Here is a 22,685-nt window from a genome sequence, read left to right as displayed (position 1 = left end):
TCCAGTTCAGACACTCTGTTAAATAGGAAGTTTAAACTTGTTACAGTTGCCTAGGAAAACACATAGATGGCTATAAGAAACATCATTACTTTTTACTAGAGAAAAGCTGAAAGAGTGAAGTTAAAAATAATTCTTATTCAGAAATAGCCATTGTTTATAAATTATTTACACATCATTTAAAATTATATTACATCAGTATTTCTTATAAAGAGTACTAAATATACTATTACTTGAATACAATGGAGGTTAATTTTAAGATATTTAAAGAATAACTGAAGTGGACTTTGGGAGTTTCTGTTGTGGCGCAGCAGAAGCAAATCCAACTAGTATCCATGAGGATGTGTGTTTGATCCCTGGCCTCACTCAGTGGGTTAAGGATCCAGCACTGCCATGAGCTCTGGTGTAGGTCACAGACACGGCTTGCATACCGTGTTGCTGTGGCTGTGGCATATGCCAGCAGCTAAAACTCTGATTTGACCCCTAGCCTGGGAATTTTCATATATTGCGAGTCAGGCCCTAAAAACAAACAAACAACAAAACTGAAGTGGATTCAAGGATTTACCAATGCATCTTTCTTTAACACAAGCTTGATTAGTCTATGTACCTTAGCACATTTTGCCTTATCTTCAAATTTACCCTTTATGTGACTTATTAATCTTTGCATTTATAATTAATTTATACTTTCGTGGATTCATATAGTTATAGTCTATTTGATGGCTATAATCCAATTTTATTTATTTGGGTGCTTAAATTGACCCACACTTGGCCTGGGAAGCTCCTTCAAGTTAGCATCTCTGTTCTTTGGACATGTACCCATCATGCCAAGAGTACTTCTTTACTTTTCAGCATTACAAAATGTTCCAGGCTCATCTTGTGCTTTCTCTGCCCAAGCTCTGGAAATAGCCATTCCTTCAAAGAGCTCCGGTTTCCTTTAGTGGAGAATTTCATTTCAAAACCAAAATTTAAATGATACTCAGGCTTGTTTGTAAAACTACGTTACTGCTCTCAATTCCTCTTAGTGAATCAAGCTAAGGCATGCACACATATACACTCATTTATATCTATGTTTATTTATATATCTATTATTAATTTATCTCTGTATCTATTTAGCTATCTATACTGAAAACTATGAGTTCACATTGACAGCTTCAGTTCTAACCTAACACCACCATTTCCATTTTGTTTTTCCCTTTCCATATTTGCAACTCCCTTCTCTAATAGTGAGACACTGGCTCCCATTATGCTTAATAGTTTTGCTTCTTTGATTAACCCCTTGTATGGGAAAAATCTCCCTCACTGCTGACACATACACGCTCACATTTCCCTGTCAGGACTCCAGTGTTCCAAGTTAAGCTGTTCATCCCTGACACAAACAAACTCTCTTCACACTTGTCAGGCTCCATCCTGAGCTGGGTTCCAAAACCTACCCTTAGACACCTTCCTCACACTAGCCGGGATCTAAAATCTCACTCTGGGCCACCATAGTTTTTCCCCTCTTCCCAATATGGACCCCAAAAGTCCTTTGGACTAACTTTTTCAGGAAGAAAAGGGAATAAAAAGAGGAATAAGAAAACTATTATTTTGGGAGTTCCTGTTGTGGTTCAGTGGGTTATAAACCTGACTGTTTCTGTGGGGATGCAGGTTTGATCCCTGGCCTTACTCATTGGGTTAATGATCCAGTGTTGCTGCAAGCTGTGGTGCAGGTCACAGATGTGGCTCTGATCTCCTGTTGCTGTGGCTGTGGTGTAGGCCTGCAGCTGTAGCTCCAATTTGACCCCTAGCCTGGGAACTACCATACACAACTGGTGTGGCCCTAAAAAGAAAAAACAAAATGGCTGTTATTTTAAATGCCTATGTTAGGAAAAAAGAGAGATGAACATCAATGTGCTAATTTTTCACCATAAAAAAAATCTTGAAAGGTAGCAAATTAAAAGAAGAGAAATACTAAGAAAAATTAAAAATACATGTAAAAATCAATAAAATAGAAACTGGACTAATAGGAAACAAACAATGAAGGCAAAAGTTTAATACTTAGTAGACACTTTTCAAGACTGCTCAAAAAAATAAGGGAGAGAATACTAATTAGCAATATCAGTGATAAATGAGGAGAAAGCACTACAGATGTCAAAAGAAAAATAGATGATATTATGAATAACATTATGCCAATAAATTTGACAACTTGGACGCAATGGACAAATTCTTTGATAAATACAACTTACTGCCATAAAAAAAAAAAAAATTAGAAGTTCCCTTCAGTGGCTTGGCAGAAACGAATTTGACTAGTAACCAGTAACTAGTAACTTGTGGAATCAAGAGGTTGCAGGTTCAATCCCTGGCCTCCCTCAGTGGGTTAAGGATCCAGCATTGCCGTGAGCTGTGGTGTATGTCGCAGACGTGGCTTGGAACACATGTTGCTGTGGCTGTGGTGTAGGCCCGTGACTGCAGCTCTGATTCGACCCCTAGCCTGGAAAACTTCATAGGCTGCAGATGCGGCCATTAAAAAAAAAAAAAAAATACAACTTACTACCATGAACATAAGAAGAAATAAGAAATATGCATGCTCATATACTTATTAAAAAAACTAAATTTTTTTATGTAATTTTTTTTATTTTCCCACTGTACAGCAAGGGGGTCAGGTTATCCTTACATGTATACATCACAACTACATTTTTTCCCCCACCCTTTCTTCTGTTGCAACATGAGCATCTAGACAAAGTTCTCAATGCTATTCAGGAGGGTCTCCTTGTAAATCTATTCTAAGTTGTGTCTGATAAGCCCAAGCTCCCGATCCCTCCCACTCCCTCCCCCTCCCATCAGGCAGCCACAAGTCTCTTCTCCAAGTCCATGATTTTCTTTTCTAAGGAGATGTTCATTTGTGCTGGATATTAGATTCCAGTTATAAGTGATATCATATGGTATTTGTCTTTGTCTTTCTGGCTCATTTCACTCATTATGAGATTCTCTAGTTCCATCCATGTTGCTGCAAATGGCATGATGTCATTCTTTTTTATGGCTGAGTAGTATTCCATTGTGTATATATACCACATCTTCTGAATCCAATCATCTGTCGATGGACATTTGGGTTGTTTCCATGTCTTGGCTATTGTGAGTAGAGCTACAATGAACATGCGGGTGCATGTGTTTTCTTAAGGAAAGTTTTGTCTGGATATACACCCAAGAGTGGGATCATATAGTAGTTCTATGTATAGTTTTATAATGTACCTCCATACTGTTCTTCATAGTGGTTGTACTGGCTTACATTCCCACCAACAGTGCAGGAGGGTTCCCTTTTGTCCACAACCCCTCCAGCATTTGTTATTTGTGGACTTTTTAATGACGGCCATTCTGACTGGTGTAGTCACTTATGAGGGAGTATGATAAGTGAGAAAAAAGAATGTATACATGTATGTGTAACTGGGTCACCACACTGTACAGTAGAAAAAGAAAACGTATTGTAGAAATAAAAAAGTAAATTAAAAAATGCAAATCTAATAAAATAATCGTCCATTAAAAAAAAAAAGGTAGTGGAGTAAGAATACAAAGTAAGTGTTTTCAGATTACAAAACAATCCATAAATGAAAAGGAACAGATGAAAATGGCATTTATGTTCCATACCAAATATAAACAAGCTGAAATATGTTTACCTTTCCAATACATTATCAATATCTCTAAATAAGAATGGTGTTACATTATAAAGTGACAATTTGCTCTTCATGGTGTAAACTAAATATGTTTCTTTCCAAAATTCTTCAAAATGGTTGAGTGAACAATATATCAATATGAAGATTGAATGATATTTGAAAGTATGAGTAATTTGAGAGATACTAGGGCCAGACTGAATCACAACCAATCATTCCTAGAAGTCATGCAGTAAAGAAGAGAGACATACACATTCTCAGACAGCCATTTATTACAGCAGTGCAGACCCCTGAATTAAATAATTATAAAGAATATTATTCATCCATTAAAGAACAAAATAAGGCCATTTGCGGCAACATGGATGGATCTAAAGATTATCATACTCAATGAAGTAAGTCATACAGAGAAAGACAAATATGTGATATCACTTATATGTGGAATCTAATAAAAAGTGATACAAAATAACTTATTTATAAAAAAGAAACAAACTCATAGACTTCAAAACCAATTTCATAGTTACCATAGGATAAACCATGGGGGAGAGGGAGGAATTAGGAGGGAGGGAATAACATATACACACTACTGTATAAAATAGATGATTAACAAGAAACTACTGTGTAGCACAGGCAAATGTACTCAGTAGTTTGTGATAACCTATATGGGAAAAAAAATGGATATATGTATATGTATGACTGATTCACTTTGCTGTACACCTGAAACCAATACAACATTGTACGTCAATTATATGTCAATAAAATATTTTAATATAAAAATGATATACAATAAAAAACTAGATAACACATAAATGAACAATTTTGAAGGAAGAAACCTTTATTATTAAATAAAGATTATTCTCAGAAAGTAAAAAAATCAATATGATAATACAGACTTTCCCTGTATCATTCAGTATGGAAAAAAAAAGAATATGAGTAGCTTCTCTGTTTGAACTGGGAAAAAATTTAATATATTATAGATATCTATTTAAATCATATTTATTGAGTCTTCCTATAGGTAAAAAAAGATAAAAAGCACAGCTAATGTACTTGAGAAATTCTGTTTAGCAAGTAAACAAATGGAGGTACTACTACTGAAATTATAGTGAAATCAGATCTAAGAAGAGTGTGTAAATTTCCAAAAGATAAATGGATGATGAAGGCCTGGGGAAGAGAGCAGTCAGGGATGGGTGAAAGGAGAAAAAATATCATGCAGTAATGAATCAATAGTAGGGCAAGGATAGCAAATACATTCTGGTTAAGGCATCACCATAATCAGAGACAAGGTGACTTAAAGGAGTGTAGCAAGTTCTGGGATCTGCAAGTCAATATAGTAAATAGATGTATGGTAGATGGGCAAGAAATGAGGTTCAGGAAGCAGAAGGTGCAGGGTTTGGAATTTTATCTTGAGGTTGCAGAACCATGGAAGGTTTTACACATTGGGTTAATCTGTTTGTAGTCTGTCAGTAATCTGTTCCAGATTGGAGTCTGGATGATGATTAAAAGGCGATTACAATAGTTCACAGGAATTATGACCTAGGACAAATCTAAAGAGATAGAAGTGAGATTTAAAGGAGAATCTGAAGATGTTTATGAGGCAAGATCTATAGAAATAAGCAAATCATTAAATGTGCAAGGAAAGCAGAAGAAGAGGAGTCAGTCAAGGCTCACTCAGGGACAGAAGACACACAGCTGGATGAATACAAGCACTGCTAAAGGATGACTTTTATTTGATCATCCTTCCAATCGCAGTCTTCTAAAATTAAATTAAGAGGGACCAAAGCGTAAGATAAAGAGAACCCCTAGTTTCCTTGGTTTTTGTTTGTTTGGCTTTTTAGGGTCACACTCCTGGCATATGGAAGTTCCCAGACTAGGGGTGTAATCGGAGCTGTAGCTGCTGGCCTACACCACAGCCACAGCAACTTGGGATCTGAGCCACATCTGTGACCTACACCACAGCTCATGGCAATGCCCAATCCTTGACCCACTGAACATAGCCAGGGACTGAACCCACGTCTTCATGGATTGTAATCAGGTTCGTTACAGCTGAGCCAGACGGGAACTCCAAGAACCCCTAGTTCCTTAAAGTGAATTTCACCCACACTTCTTTTGTGAATTAAGCATGTATAAAATAAAAGCCATCCTGGATTTTCTAAACGTTGACTTTCACCAAATGACAGAGTGACCTCCACCAACTTTGTTTGATAAACCTAGTTTTACCCAGAATCTGAAATATCAATTTCCCTTGTCCAAAAGATTCAGATATGTAATTCCTTTCTAAGTACTGTTCGCGAGTCACTCTGTTTGACTAATGACCTGACAGTAGGTAAAGAAGAGAAATTGCCACCAAACAACAGACAACATGAGGCCAAGCAAATATATTGACTGTGAACACCTGCTATTCCACACAGAATGAGTTATTTTTGAAGTTTCAAGTTGAATAGGCACCAAAAGCCCCTGCGGAAACAGAAGTGGCTCCACCTAGCATGACCTCCCCCCTTACCACACTCAGGGAACCTTTCTTTAAACATGAGCTCAGCACAGATCTGCCCCTGCACTACTGATGTGATGTCTATGCGGTCCAATCCAGGAGAACATGAGCAGTGATTCTCCTACAATTTCCTCTTTCCATCTCTGCATTTGTTCATCCCTCATCTCATTCACAATCTTAATCTAAGATCCAGACATTCAGCATCATACACTCTGTCTGACCTCAGGCCACTTCACTAGGAAACTCTGTCACTTGGCCCTTCTTTACTGCTGAGGCATCCCAGCAAAGATTGGTGGTTTCCTGGGAAAGCCCAGGACTAGGGTCAAGAGACCTGCTATCACTTCACCTCACTTCGAGTTTCCGTTTCCTAAAGTGGAAACAATCATGAATCAGCCAAAGCATCATAGTGAAAACCAAATAGAATGATGTTATAAAATGGTCTTTGTAAGCCTAAAGTAGTATGCAAATATGAGGGATTATAATTGTTATATACCATTTCTCAGCTAGTTTATAGATTTTGTCTGAATTACATGAATGATGAACTGTGGTTTCTTTATATATATCAGGAAAACACTTAACTGAATGGTGATGTGAACACAACGAGCAAACACGTGGAGCATATAGCACAAGGCTTGGAAGCACTACAGGCTGAGTAAACGGTGATGCTCTTGGTAGTAGTCCTGCTTCTATTGATCTATTCCAAAGAAATTAGTATTGGATCCTAGTCTATCTGCAGGGCACAAATAAAGTGCTTGATGGAGATGCTGCAGATAGACAGTGCAGAGCCATTTGTGTGATCATTCGTGGTGTGTGGAACGGAGCAGTGAGCTCTTTGTGAGACTGTGAGACTAAACTTTCTTAGAATGGAGCCTCGTGGAATGAGGGCCAGGAGAGTATCCGGTGTGCATATTGAATCATCACTGACAGTGACCTTGAGCTGTGAATAGGGTTAATCCAGAGAGGGCAAATATTATTATCCTTTCAGGTGCAGATAGACTGCCCTTTATTTCAGATCTTAGAACTTGAGTATCAGACAAGACGTGAGAGATGGTTTAGCTTAACCCATTTACCTTCTAGTGGAGCAACTAGACCAGATCTCCTGACTCTCAGCTTGAGCTTGCTTCCTTTTTACTTCTGCACTCGGTTAATTTGGTCTCTGTTGTCCCAGACCACCTTGTTGTTTTTCTGAGGCTGAGCACCTGGGCGGTTTTTTTTCCGAGTTTTGAGCAGCAGTCAAGCATGCAGATGGTCAGAAGTAGCTGACTCAGACTTCGGAACACTTCGTGCCAAGGGACAGTCTACAGGAAGGGTGTGGGCTCTGGGTGCTTCCCTGTAGCTCCTTACTGTCAGTGTGATTGGGTGAATGAGGGTGAAGGAGCATGGTTTCACCCTGCAGAGCTCTTGCTAATGAGTTCTGGGACATGGAGCAGTTCTGATTATTCACCCAACCAAAGATATGCTTGGCCCAGGTAAATTGAGGTGTGAATTAAGAAGGGCATCATCACTCAGCATAAAAATCCTTACTATTTCCGTGTATTCATTTAGTTATGCAAGAGATATTTATTGATTACCTGCCACATGCCGGGGATATACAAATGATACAAAGGCAAGTAACATGACACCTGTTCTCAAAAAGTGAGAGATGGAAGGTCAAGAGCTGAATTTTATACTGTGAGATATATCCTATAACATTAGTAATTTACATACATGGCATGTTTAAGCTCCATGGGGCGACTGTCTTGTGTGTGTTTGGGTTGTATGTGTGTGCAGCGCTCAGGAAGCTTTCCTTGGAAATGATGTTTGAGCTGAATCTTTAAGGATAAAGAGGGAGTATAACATCAGAGGTGTGAGATAGCATGGCTGTTCTGGAGAATTAGTAATTCCATATGGCCAGAGAGAAGAATGAAACATAACGATTATTAGAAGATGCCTGGCATGTCACTATCAACTCATTTCAAAAAGGTTCCGTATCACTTTGTGTTGAGCAAATGGAAGTTTGGGGGGGTCCAGACATTCTTTGAGGACTCAGGGGACATCAAGTACCAGACCATGATTAGACTGCACCTTCATTTCTCATGTGCCTCTTATCTTCAACTTAGAAGGGTACACTTGAAAAAAAACAATTATCTTCAATTCTGCCTTAATGTAGAGGCCAAGAAGTATTTTGGAACTGAGATCAAAATTTCTTATGGAAACCATGGCATAAATGTTGGTTACGAACCCAGGTTTATCCCACAAAAAAAGTGCTACATCTCAAATGCACCTACAACACTGGACAAAACAGTTACAGTAACTGACTATGAAATACAACCAAGTTTGTGTGGGACAATGGACTTAAATTTGGAATGATTGGAAAACCTCACTCCCACCTTCCTGAGCCAGGAGATGGAAACTTCAAGTTCATGCTAACTAGGTCCAGGAGGACAAGAAGTGAGAATACAAAGGGAGAATATGACCACAGGATGCTGGAGACCTGGAAAATGTGGGGCAGAATGTACTTTCCATAACACATTGCCCGCATCTCTCAGCCTTGTAGTCTCCATAAGCACCCTGCTCTTTTTCTTTAGGAAACCTTTGCATGATAGCACCTGAGATGTAGGGCCATGATTTTCTCCTCCCTGATGTCCCATAGATCCTTTCCTTCGCTCCTGAAATCGGCCCTAAAACTGTGTGAGTTTCATAAACAGTGTTTGTTCTTAGAAACTATGGTAAATTAAGGAATACAAAAACCTCCAAGGCACTTTACGTTTTCTTTTTTTCAAGTAGATCCTTTGTTGAAAGTCAAATGTGTATAATCAGACCCACTTCATTTTAAAGAGGTTAGTGATCCTTCTTTGGCTAGGGATCTCGGCTAAGTCTAAGTTTAGTGCTGAGGAAACGGTTCTTGGTAGATTCCGTCTCATCTTTACTCTGAACTTACTAAAAACAGAGAACAGAGGAAGGGAAAGTCAGCATGTGGGTGCTTTTCTGTGTCTGTATTCCCAAGGTATCCTTGTGACCATAGTCCTGGATGTTCAGGAAGAGAAAAAGAGGCAGAATAAAGAAAACATAATAAAAAACATGGCATATCCTGATATTATTGTCTTTTTACCAGTTTTATCTTCCCATTCTAACTCTGACAAAAAACATTTATCTTATGGTTTATCATTTCCCCAAAATGTTTAAACACTTAAAAAAATTGAAACTGGGTTAATGTAAATACTGGAAGAAATTCAGAGATGATCCTGTCCAACTTATTCATCCTGTGAATGAGGAATCTGAGGCACAGAGAACTCAATTTGATCAGGTTCACAAAGGGGACCAGGGCATATTCAGTCAACCAAGCATTTTCATATCTGTTATCTCATTTGTTATTTATCAAACTCTGGGTTTGCCCCGAACCGTTTGCCTAAAGCCACACAGTTAATATGACAGCTGTAAACAGACCCCAGATTTCTTAGATTCCAATTTTAGTGCTAATAAGACTCTACAGAGATGGCCTGGTGGGATTCCCCAAAAACATTTGACCCGAGAAATAGGTTAAGAACTTAAAAATAAATGATTGCCTTTGGGTAATCCCAGATAGCGGAAAAAAAAAAAGCCCCGTAGTCAAAACTGTAAACCGAATTCTTCTCAAAATGAGTGTTAAATGTGCCTTCTGCTTTTATTTTTTTTTTCCCAGGTAATATTTTGCATGGCCCATTACGTAGCAATTCAGAACCCTCTGAAATTTAGGATTTCTATAAACTTCTCATTAAAAAAATTCTCACATATCTTAACTCATTCCTTTTGACACTTCCTTGGAAAAAGTTGCTGTCATTGTTATTGCTGTTATTATTATTATTATCATTATTATCTCCTCTTCAGAGATGAGAAACTGAAGTCCACAATCTCACAGGTAATAACATGAACGCATAAACCTAGGTTTTCTGATTCTAAATCCAATAGGTTAAATATTTCTTTTGACATATTTCAAACCATTTCTTATTTTATGTGCTTTAGTCCCATGGAGAATCACCCTTGACACCACAGTCCCAAATAGTATTTGTATATTTACATGTCAACTTGTTTCTAGGTAAACAGTGACCGAAAGATCATTGGATCTTAGTGGAAGTTTTCGCTATCGATACTACCAGTGAAAATTGGTTTTCAAAATGAGTTAAGTACTCACCTACCAAATAAGGTTCCAATTAAACATTTAAATTTCAATCTGTTCCTCAAGTAAACATATGAATTAGTGAAAAACCAGAGTTTGTACATTTGTATATATTCCTCTGCAACAATGAAAATAAAGAGAAATGATGAAAAGTTTTCTTTAAAACTTTCAGAATACTTTAGTATGTTTTTTGTTTTGTTTTGTTTTTTACCATTCCCTTGGCAGGTGGAAGTTACTGGGCTAGGGATCCAATCTGCTCCACAGTGGCGACCTGACCTGCTGCACTAACAACGCTGGATCCTTAACCTGCTGCACTTCAAGAGAACTACAATCTTTTATTTTTTCTTTCTAAGTAAGTTCATATTAATTTAGTTCAGAAAATATTCTTTTTCCCTAATTCCATGCAGGTAGATTTATTCTCAGTTGCCTGAGCAGATATATCACTGGCTAAGTATATATAATAGGTAAGAAGCTTTATCTTCTTGGAGCCACATGATGGGTCTGATAGCAATTCATTGTTGTGTAGCCTGGAAAAATACTTTACCAAAGCTGAATATTCAACCATTTGTTCATTTCAACCATTGTGACTGAGAGCTAGGCCAGGTTGTTATGTAAAGTTTAACATTTAACTCCGTTCTGGAATTTGTCTCAGAATCATGGAAGCCAGTCCAGCCCTCAGAACTCATTTTAACCATCGTCAGATATCAGCAAAAGACAAAGCGAGTAATATTTACAAATGAAATTTAACTTACATATAAAACAAAATCAATCTCTAAGTTTAAAAACTTATCCCCTAAAAAGAAAATTTTATTAGTAATAGTAATATTTTAAAAATCAGTTCTTTTGTCTTAGAATGGTTTTATCTGCAGTAACAGAAAGCTGATCAAAACTAATTTAAACAGTAAGGGGTTTACTATCTCTTATAAGAATTCCTGAGGTCAGCAGTTCCAGTGAAACTTGGCAGTTCTATGGCTTAAAACAATTATAATCTCATACTATGAACAATACTGCCATTAAGGAGAATCAGAGAGAAGTTAATTAAAAATACTTAATAATGTGGCTTATTGTAGGTAATTCAATATTTTAATTGTGAAATGTATCTATGATGATAAGACATTACATAGTTCATTCACATATTTATTAATGTGCATGGCATAAGATTGTTATGAAATGCCAATAATTCATTAGATTTCTAAAATTAAAAATTGGACTTCCAATGAATTTTTAAAATCTAATTCAAGTACTCTAATATTGACAAAAAGGGTATGAGATGTACAATTCAGAACTTTATTTTTTTTAACAAAAAGAGTACAAATTACTGATATTTATTTATATAAGGATTATTTTAAATCCTTAACCCACACACACACCTAGGCTTGACTTGTGCTCTTTTGAATTCCTGGAATTTCTATTAAGTGTAACTTTTTCTTAAACCAGGAAGTGATTATGTTCTCAACTTAGATACTGAGTGAAAGTGAATCGAATGGTGAAATGAGACATGAACCTACCTTCTTCTCATCTTTTACACCTTTGTAAATCACTAAATGTATGTATGTGTGTATATATATTCAAAATTATAAATATAGAATTACATATTAAGTATTATATATAAGAATTTTGAATAAGGCATATAAATGAGTTATAGTACTGAAAAGCAAGGACGATTCACTTCTGTTTAACAGAAATTATACCAGATTCTTGTCATATACCTAAATATATATGTATGTACACATACAACACACACACAGGATTTGATTACTGAGGAAAATCATAGCTCAATACACTTAAAAGGGAGCACTGCTATAAAAGGTAGCGATGGCGATGCATGTGTGTTTGCTGAGTTTGAAGGTAACAGGTCTTTAAGAACGGAAGTCTTTTGGGGAGACCTTCAGGATAACATGCAGAGAGATCTCCTTTTCACATCTCTCACTCTCTAGGCTATATACAATAGAGAAAAATGTGCTTTTGCTTTAAGCAAAAGTGGTCACTACGACCGCTTGGACTTGAGACACAGGGTAAGGTCTTGGATAATTGGTTATATTTAAAAGGAATCCTCATAGTTGCAATACTAGCTCTTGGTATAACCTGGCAAAGACCACATTTTTTTTCTCTCTTTCAATTTTGAAGACAGACTGAAAAACTCAGAAATCATGTTTTTTTTTTTGTCTTTTTGTCCTTTTTTAGGGCTGCACCTGCAGCGTGTGGAGGTTCCCAGGCTAGGGGTCCAATCAGAGCTACAGCTGCTGGCCTACACCGCAGCCACAGCAACAACAGATCCGAGCCACATCTACTACCTACACCACAGCTCACGGCAATGCCAGATCCTTAACCCACTGAGCGAGACCAGGGATAGAACCCACAACCTCATAGTTCCTAGTCAGATTCATTTCCACTGCACCTCGACGGGAACTCCAGAAATCATATTCTTTAAAAAAGGTCAAATATTCTTAAATACAAAGATGAAGAGATAAGCTAGAATCATCAAGACTTGAGGAAAATCAATAACATGGGGTAGGGGGAGAGAGGGAGTCACCAACTTCAATCAACATGAGAACTAGCACACAAAGATATAGCGTTCCTAGTGCAAAAAATACTCTGAAACTTATAATAAGTATCTTCAGCTTAAGAAGAGTTTACCATGTTGATGAATCAATAACTCTGTTGTGAAAAACTACCAATTAGATATCTTGAAGATGAAATGTGATTAACAATTTTTTTTTTTTTGTCTTTTTGCTTTTCTAGGGCCGCTTGCTGAGGCATATGGAGGTTCCCAGGCTAGGGGTCTAATCAGAGCTGCAGCCACTGGCCTATTCCAGAGCCATAGCAACATGGGATCTGAGCCGCATCTGCGACCTACACCACAGCTCACAGCAATGCCGGATCCTTAACCCACTGAGCAAGGCCAGGGATCGAACCCACAACCCCATGGTTCCCTGTCGGATTCATTAATCACTGAGCCATGGTGGGAACTCCTGATTAACAAAATTAAAATCACAGTAAATTGACTAGTAGAATAGCTACAGCTGAAGATGGAATTGATAAATTCTCTTAAAATACAAGGGAAACATTAATGACAAAGTATATACAAAGAACTAAGAAACAAAGGGAATAGAGGCAAAATTTTAATAATCATCTTAAAAGAAATTTAGAAAAAGATGATAACTTGATTACAATACTATTTTGAATATTATTACTGTAAACTTCAATATGCAGAGGGTGTGGCCATTTAAAAAATGGCCTTTGATTCTTTTCGTTTACTTTTTTGTTTCAAACTATTTTTTGCTCTTACCATTTGTATTTCCTTCCTCCAGACTTCTTTTTTGCATAGTTTTACATAATTCCTCTTTTGTAATTTCTTGGGTTGAATATGATTTGCTCATTAACTCATGACTTATTTTAGAATGTGTTTCTTCATTTGCAAATGTGTATTGTTGTTGAGTGAAGATATGGGCATTCCTTTATGTAGATGATTTTTTAATGTAAATCCACTTTGGTTCCAGAACATGACATTGACTATTTAAAGCTTGATGAACCTCCCTTTGTGAACAATTGCCTGGATAATAGCAAATAACTAGTTTCTATCAACTAGTTAATATTGTCTTCAAATCTTCCATATTCAGTGCCAAATTTTGTCTGATTGTGTTAAAAATTGCCCACAGCCCACGGTGAGGTCCCATTGTGGTTCAGAAATGGACATAGTGTCCGTCAGGATGTGGGTTCAATCCCTGGCCCTGCTCAGTGGGTTAAGGATCTGGCACAAGCTGTGTTGTATATCACAGATGTGGGCTCAGATCTGGTGTTTCTGTGGCTGTGGCATAGGCTGGCAGATGCAGCTCTGATTTGATCCCTACCTTGGGATTTTCCAAATGCCACGGGTGCAGCCCTAAAAAAGAATAAAAATGTCTGCAGTGATTATAAATTTATCCAATTAATTTTATAAATTATGAATTTCAAGGCAATATTATTTAGCAACTACAAATTTATGATTGCATTTTGATCATGGTAGGTTGCAGCATATATCATTATCATTGTTACCAATACGTAGTTGTTATTTTGCCTTTTTAATTCCACTGAACTAAAGTAATTAATAATTTGCATTTTGCCTTTTAAGAAATATCCACTAAATTATCCAACATATTTTAGTTTGTAGATTCATCTGTGTTAGGAGTACTCTTACTTCGTGAATTCCCAAAGATGCTAAGAAAGGATTTTATATTGCTCAGCAATTCAAAATCATAATGTGATAATAATTAATTAACTGAAGGGATCTATAAGAAATTGCTTTGGATTAGTGTGATGGTAGCAGTGGTGCTGGTAGTGTGTGTACATGGACATGTGTGTATAAATATAACTTAAAAGCATTTGGGGACTAGATAAATAAAACCTGGTGGACCTGAAAACTTTTGAAATATGCTATAAATCCTCACGCTTTTAGAAAAATATTGCTGTGACAGGTGTAGGGGGAAGTAATGGCATAATTGTTTTCATACTCAGTGAAAATTAATTGGCATTACTTGTTATAAGCTAAAAATTGTTGAAAAGCCCCTTTTAATTATTTGTGATCCTGCATGTGGTTTCAGTTTACTTAAGGTCTTATTTCTAGACAGTTCAACAAAATTTAGTGATGTCTTTGTTCGAATTCTCATGATTTCTAATGATTTTATTTTTTCCAATATCATTGTGCACAGTGCCATCTAATTAATTACTTCAATGACTATACACAGTATTCATTTGAAACAGTACTCTGTCTAAAGTTCTAGAGAGAAAGAGACTAAAGGGCAATATTTTGTGGACTCAAGCAGCTCAGCCTTTAGTAATGAGGGCAAACATAAAAGAATGATACAATATGAAAAATGTTATGGGAACACAGAAGAGGTGGTGGTGAATTCTAAGAATTGCTACAAAAGGGCATGTTGGGAGCAGACTTCACAAAGGCAATGTCACATGATCCAAAAACTAAAGAACGAGAACGTTTCATCAAAAGGTTAAATGAGAAAGTTCTTAGAATGAATAATTCAATTCCAGCATAAGTGCAGAGATGGGAGCATTTCTGGCTTGAATAGGAAGAGGAGGTAGCCATGCAGATTTGGGGTCTGAGGGCCAGGATGGGAACAGTGATTAATGCGAATGAATAAATAAATACATTAAAATTATTATCATCACATGTGACACTTTAATGATCCTACTGTCTGCCTAGCACCTTTCTAAATCCTTTACGTATTATAATTCATTTAAGCCTCAAATACCTATATATTACAGATGAAGGAACTATGTACAGAGAAGTTAAGTCTGCCAAGGTTCCAGAGCAAAAAGGTAGTAGAAGTGGAATTAAAATCTAGGTATTGGGTTCCAGAGTTGGAGCTCTTAAAGACTTGCACATTATTTTAAGTAACTACACATGGAGGAAATTTTTGCACAATCAGCTGCTATCATAGGAAAGCATACAGATTTCATTTCTTTTTCTATTTCTATGGCATAAATGATTCCCTTGGGACAATAGTTATTTATAAGTACCATCCAGATATAAAGGCAGAGGCGACACAGATGGAAACTGACAAAAACCCTAGAGTCTGGCAAACCTAATATCATTTTTTAGAATTGATTATTGGTTTTCATTTCCAAAAGTTAAACCTTATATGCTGTGAAAGTAAGACCGTGTTAAAACAAGCCCTCAGGAAGAAAACCAGAGTAGACGTTGTCAGCTGCTCCTGTCACTGTGAAAATGCAAACTTGTGAATTATTTCAGGCCCTTACAGGGCCCTAAAGCCCTAATGGCCAAATGGTTTTATTTAAAACGGTTTAAACCACTTTAACTTAATTTACCATTGTTTTTTCTGTGTTCTGGCTTGAAGCCAACATCTTCTCAGTCCTCCTAGCTGAATTCAAATTTTAAAATTAGTATTCCCAATGAAACTAACCCCAATTTCATTTACCTCCTTAGGGACTCAGAGAAAGCTCCTCCCTAGCACTTTCCCGTGCTTAGGGGTACTGTCAAAACATGCAAACAGTGTATCTTTCCAAACAGAGATCTGGTTAATTTTGCCAAAATTGATTTTAGGGGACTCTGGGCCCATAGAGTTCACATCATTTCCTGTACTGATATTGCCATGACTCCCTCTTTCATGACAAAGTCCAAATCCCAGGTCTAATTTCCAGCCTTGCCATAATTCTGGGTACATCTGTATAACAGATTCCACCCTACCCCCCATTCTCTACATTCTCTTTCTTTCAGACTTCAGTGATTTTTTTTCTTCTCTGAAATATCTTTCCCAATTCTACCCCCCGCCCCAGATTTCACAAAATTCTACCCACATTGTAAGGCCTGGGTCAAGTACTATTCTTCTCCCAAAATTATACTTTGTTTTCAACTTTACCTCCAAAATATGCATTTAAGCCTTCTCAACAAAGCTCCTTCCCTCATCCTTCCCCCCAAAAAAGAAAACATAGGTGGTAAACCCCTTGTGGGGGCAAGGAGGAAACAAAACAAAGCCCAGTTGAACTTTCATTATCTGATATAATTAACAAGTATGGGTGGCTTTTCAATGACTCATACAGAAGCTTTCATAGCATTCTGTATCCAACAGATGCTCAGTAATAGTATTTGAGATAAACAACAAAATAGATGTGTTGAAATCTGCAGCTTTATAGTTAAAGCTGGAAGGAATAGTGAAAAGATTAACTGAGCCATAAACCAAAAAACTCATGCTCAAAGTGAGGCTCTACCACTATCGTTTGAAATATGACAAGTAACTGTCTCTCTAGGTTAAAAGAACATGCAATAGATAATCTCTAAGATCCCTTCTAGTATTTAGAATTTGTCATTTTATGATTTCCCCAGTACCATACTGTGCTTAAAATACTGATTATTTTGATCCTAACCCCTGACCCAGCTTCAGAAATTTAGACTCTGATCCGTGATACCTCATTATATGGGGTCAACCAGTGAATCTACATGGCATGGGCTGACATTCCCTGACATTCTCTGCAACCTGGAGGACAAACACAAAACAAAACCTTAAAATAGCCCACTGTTGAAAAGACCTTGAATATGTATTTAGAGTCAAAGCCTCACTTCACTAAAGAAGAATCTCAGGAGTTCCCATCGTGGCGCAGTGGTTAGCGAATCCGACTAGGAACCATGAGGTTGCGGGTTCGGTCCCTGCCCTTGCTCAGTGGGTTAACGATCCAGTGTTGCCGTGAGCTGAGGTGTAGGTTGCAGACACGGCTCGGATCCTGCATTGCTGTGGCTCTGGCATAGGCCGGGGGCTACAGCTCTGATTCGACCCCTAGCCTGGGAACCTCCATATGCCGTGGGAGCGGCCCAAAGAAATAGCAAAAAGAAAAAAAAAAAAGAAGAATCTCAGATCCATAAAGGTAAATTATTTTTGCCTGTCACACACAGTTATTAGCAGAGCACAGGCTCCAACCCAGAGTTCTTATCTCCCAGGAAGATCTTTTCCTATAGGAATTAAGAATTTAAATATTTAACTAACCTAAAGGGCCAAGATAAAGGCAATGAAGAAGAAAAACAGAGAAACGAGGAGTGTTTAGAGCTTCTTTGGAGGAACTTACACATGGTGGAAATAATCGCTGGGTTTTTGAAAGGCACTGTAATTGTAGTGTATATGAATTGTAGTCCCAACATGTGGGTGGGTAAAATTTTCATTTTCTTTATTGGTGTGTAATTGGATATGATGTATACGTTGTGTACCCCATTCTACCGGTTGGTGGAAGGTAACCCTGTTCACTTCAGGAATACTCTCCTTGTCCCAGGTTTTCATTTAGGTTCCAAAGGATTTATTCTATGCTGAGGCATCAGGAAGCATCTGGTCCTCTACCGCCGTGTAAGCATTCACTGAGATCCATTACAACTTTGAATCATGTCCTGAGGTCCACACAGGTCCCTACTCAGTTATCCCTCTTTCTCATGCCAAGAGGTCTAGGGCTCTCCTTCAGTCTCTTTGCCCCCTTTTGCTGATTCTGGGCCACGTTGTGCCACAAGAGACCCTGTGAGACCAAAGCTCTATTTGCACACACCATGTGTTCATTTCCACACTGGATTTCGCTTCTTGTACAGGCTTTCCTGGGAAGCAAGTCACAGGCCTCACAATTCTCTAATTCTATAAATCTGTAAGAGGAGTTGGCCATCCTTCTCAGGGTTTTCATCTGGGGTAGAAACAGTGGCAGAGTAACTTTTTCAGGGTCTCAAAATAGCTATATATGCATTGCTTAATAATTCAGTTCTCTCCCTAACTAAGGAAATATTCTCCTTTTAAAAAAACGTTTTAGTAATAGAAAGTTTCAAATATATATAAAAGTAGAGAAAGTATAATGAACTCCATGTATCCATTACCTTGATTTAGCTATCTCCTACCACAAACAAATCATTTTATCTAATTTTTTTCCCAGCCATCCCGACCAATGTTACTTTGGAGAAAATCCCAGATATCATATTATTTCATTTGTAAATATTTAGGCAATCTCTAAATGCTATGAATTCTTTTAAATAGCAAAATATTAGCATACAAAAAAAGAATAATCTCTTACTGTCATCAAATATCTACTTAATATCCACATATTTCACACTTATGTGCTTTTTAAAACAATTTGTTTGAATTAAGATTCAAACATAAAGGGTTTATTACTATTGATTGATATGCCTTATAAATCTATTTTTATCTATAGGTATAACTCCATCAATTTTCACATACCTCCCTTCCAAAATATATATATACACATATACATGTAACATATATTTTTTTTCTTGAAGAAATGAGGTCTTTTGTCCTATAAATTTTCAAGAGATCTTTACCTGGATGCCAGAGGGGAAAACTCTTCCGCCCCCGCCACCAGCACCCCATCCCTTCCCCTCACATATACACATTCATCAGATAGCCTCCTAAATCTATTTTTCAAAGATTTTTCCCATAGTCACCTATATTAGTACATGACGCATAAACCCCCAATAAGAGTGTCTTGACACAATAGAAATCTATTTCCTCAGGTAAAATGTAAAAGAGATGTTACTAATCCTCTGAACAGTGGCTCTCCTCTACACAGTGACTCAGGGCCTCATCATGTCTAACATACACATTTTGAGTTTGCCAAGCTGGACCTTCTCATTCCAGTCAGCCCTCCAACAGGGAGGGAGAAGAAGCATGGATCATCTTATGTGGAGGTCCTTTTATTTTTCCAGTGCCTCAGGCCTGAATGCAGTGCACATCCCTTCCACTCATATTCCACTCCAACACCTAACTGCAAAGGAGGCTGGGAAGAAACGTTGTGCTGTGTACTGGAAGGAAGAGGAAATGGATTAGTATAAGGTCAGCCAGTCTCTGTCTCTGCCTCTCTCCAAAGGAGACAGACATTTTTAAAGCTCAAAAGCCAGAATGATAGACTTTTTACTCATTCTACTATACTACCTCTTTTTTTTAATTAATAAATTTTGATTTACCTAGTTCAGCTAGGTAACATCATGGCATTAAAGGGACTACTAGAATTAAGGAAGAAAAATATCAGTTATATTTGTTTTTCCTGCCAAGCAATGTAGTATTTTTAAAGACAGGCTTATAGTATGATTTGACTGAGTTTGGACCCTTGATCCACCACTATCTAGTTGTGTCAACTTCGTTACTTTAATATCTCTGAGCTTCACTTTCTGACATTTATAAAATGAGACCAATCATGCCTTATTTCATAGGCTTGTGGTAAAAATAAAATAAGCAAAGATTTTAATATATTGCCTGATATAGAGTCTCAATAAATGTTAAGTAGTAACAGTAAAGCAAATGATGAATTTTTCTGTAACTGTTAAGTCATTCCTCGTTACTTTAAGTCTGGTTCTAGGGACCAAGTCTCTACATGGATATATCTAATTTTCTGAATGTAGATATATATATGATCTGTATCTCATCATAATAATATATATCTCATCAGTATATACCTAGGAACCTTGGAATACCTGGGTCCTCATAGTGAATGTAAACAACACATGCATCTGAAACAGTAGAGTTAAATGAGCTATAGAAGGATGGAAAAATGTGTCATCTTGAATTGCATAGATTGTGCTATATGTTTTATTCACATCGTTAAATGGATTTTCTTTAAAATAAATCACATTGGAATAATTTTGTTATTATTATGATGATTCTTGTTTTCTGTTTTGTTCTGTTAGGTTTTGTTTTGCTTTGAACTTGTCAGCATTTTGCCTTGAGCAATCTCCACCTCTAAGTCTCCAAATGCCTGGAAATGAGAATTTGTCAAGGTAACCATTGCCCTTCCTCCCTGCCAGGCTGAGGGATCCAGCTGGAAATAAGAGCAGCTGCTCTTGTGCCCTAGTTTAGGACACTTCAAACACAGCTTTAGCTTTATCCCATTTTAAGTACAGACATTTCAAGATCCCATGGAATGGGACACGACCCATCTACTTTATATTTGGATGTACTTTTACAGAAGATAGACTGCAGGGGTTGGGGGAGGGGAACAAAGGGATGGAGTGAGAGCCTATTGATGCCAGGTCAATGATATCTGTATTTTTAGAGTGAGTACCTTTCACTTCCAAGAATGTGTCTACTATAGCTCACTATTCTCAGTCATATCAGGCCCTCAAAGTGTAGGTGTTTAAAAAAAAAAAAAAATCAGATAGTGGTGTTTTACCTGAGTTGAAAAAAGGTGAATCTAACTGGGAGTTGGACCTGTCCTAGGGTGGAAGGGAGTCACCATTCCACTGCTCTTCTAACAGTTTATTTTTACATTCAGGAAGTAGAGTTATTGCAGAATCATGAGAATTGGATATGGAAAGAATTCACGAAGCAGTCTATTCCAACTGCAGGCCACTTAAGAAGAATTTTTAGTCTGCTCTCCAATGATGGGGTAGGCCACTGCATTCCTCTCACTGTTTGTTGAGCTGATTTTACCCAAGGCTAAACTTCTGTCAGTTTCATAAACAAAAGTGTAGAGGTGTTAATGGTCTATTTACAGTTAGATTTAAGTGGACTGGCTTCCCATGAAAGAGACTTATCTCATAGCCATTTTCTTTCATGGGACAATTACCTTCAGGTAAACAAAATCTAAAATCCCCATACATCATTGATGAGTATATATATATATGTGTGTGTGTGTGTGTATCTGATAAATTAAACAAAATAAAAATTTGATATAAAATATTTAAATCAATGAACAATGAGATATCAGTTAAAATTTCTGTGATACAAAATACCCTTTAAGATAATGGGACTCATCTAGTCATGATCATCTTGAATGTCTTATTCAATAGCCAGATTTGAGTTATAGAGCCAGAATGTCAGGGGAAAAAAAAATGAGATCTTTAAACCAGTCTCATAATTTTACTAAAGAAAAATGAGGACCTAGAGAAATAAAGGGATTTGCATAAGGGCTCCTCAAAAAGTATTAATAGATTCTTCATTGAGTAACAAACAGGGATCTTTGCACTATAGAATACCACTGTCAATTAATTGCTTAGAAACACTGCAAATATCTGATTAAAGTTTCCCAGTATCACTGTTTCCAAACAGCTTCAGCAGGATTTGGTACAACATCTGTTGAAGAAGTCTCTAAAGAACTTATGATTAAATTAAGTTTATGGTGAAATTGTGGGGACCAGGAAAATTACCTGCTTGAAAATACCATTGACCTTAAGTCAGTTACAGGAAATAGCCTCTGAGGAAAAAAATCAACAGTGAAAAATTTTGGTGCCAGCTCTGCCTCTGAATTGTTGGGTGAGTTATGGTAATTACTGAACTTCTCTAAAATAAAAGTATTTAATTAAATCATTCCTAAGGCTCCTCTGAGAGCTCCACTAGTTCCCCCAGCATAGCTGTTTTTGCTCAATAAGTATTTATTAAAGGAATTTTGCACATATGTTCAGCAAAAGATTCTTTCATCATATAAAGTTCAGACATGTCTTTCATTGGAAGAAATTAATGAGGAAATGTTAACCAGGCATACCGATTTATCAAACAACTAAACTCTATATAATCTTCGTGAGGTTATGCCCTCATGCTCTATATTAAGTATACATGTTTAGTTCTGAAAGGAGTTAAAGACCTGAAAAATAATAGAAAAAATAAGTAACCTTCTATTGAAATGGCCTCTATTCACAGAGGAATTTTTAGACTGAAAACTTACCAACATGGAAAATATAAAATGATGAGTAAAAAAATGAAGGCAGGAGAATGACTAAAATGTTGAAGAAATACTTAAATTGAAAATTTTCTGCAATATTGAGGAAGCCCTATGAAGGAAATGTGGCATGCTTACCATAGTCCAAAAGTTTAATATTGCACAGAACTGGCCGTTTCCTTATTCTTTCTTCTGCAAAATCTTTTCCAAATCACATTTTGAGATGTTTATCATCATGGAAATATTTTTTATTTGTAACTCATGCGAAGTGATCAATTGTATTTGT

At 37.0% G+C, this 22,685-nt stretch overlaps 1 long non-coding RNA gene across 3 annotated transcripts in view; it reads left to right on the top strand.

Moving 5' to 3' along the window:
- Positions 1-22,685, top strand: part of LOC106505765 (uncharacterized) — a 57,560-nt gene that overhangs the window by 18,137 nt on the left and 16,738 nt on the right. For all 3 annotated transcript variants that reach the window (XR_014822660.1, XR_001300484.3, XR_001300482.3), the window contains exons 2-4: positions 10,484-10,610; positions 20,433-20,522; positions 21,017-21,130. This is a non-coding gene — a long non-coding RNA (uncharacterized LOC106505765). The remainder of the gene's footprint in view (positions 1-10,483; positions 10,611-20,432; positions 20,523-21,016; positions 21,131-22,685) is intronic.

This window comes from Sus scrofa, chromosome 13 (genome assembly GCF_054392235.1).
Source record: "Sus scrofa isolate SSC_HxYL_T2T_F1_AM1 chromosome 13, Sscrofa_HxYL_maternal_Yorkshire_Landrace_v2.0, whole genome shotgun sequence".
NCBI lineage: Eukaryota > Metazoa > Chordata > Mammalia > Artiodactyla > Suidae > Sus > Sus scrofa.
The sequence above is the reverse complement of the archived record's forward strand: the minus strand, read 5'-3'. Positions and strand labels throughout refer to the sequence as shown.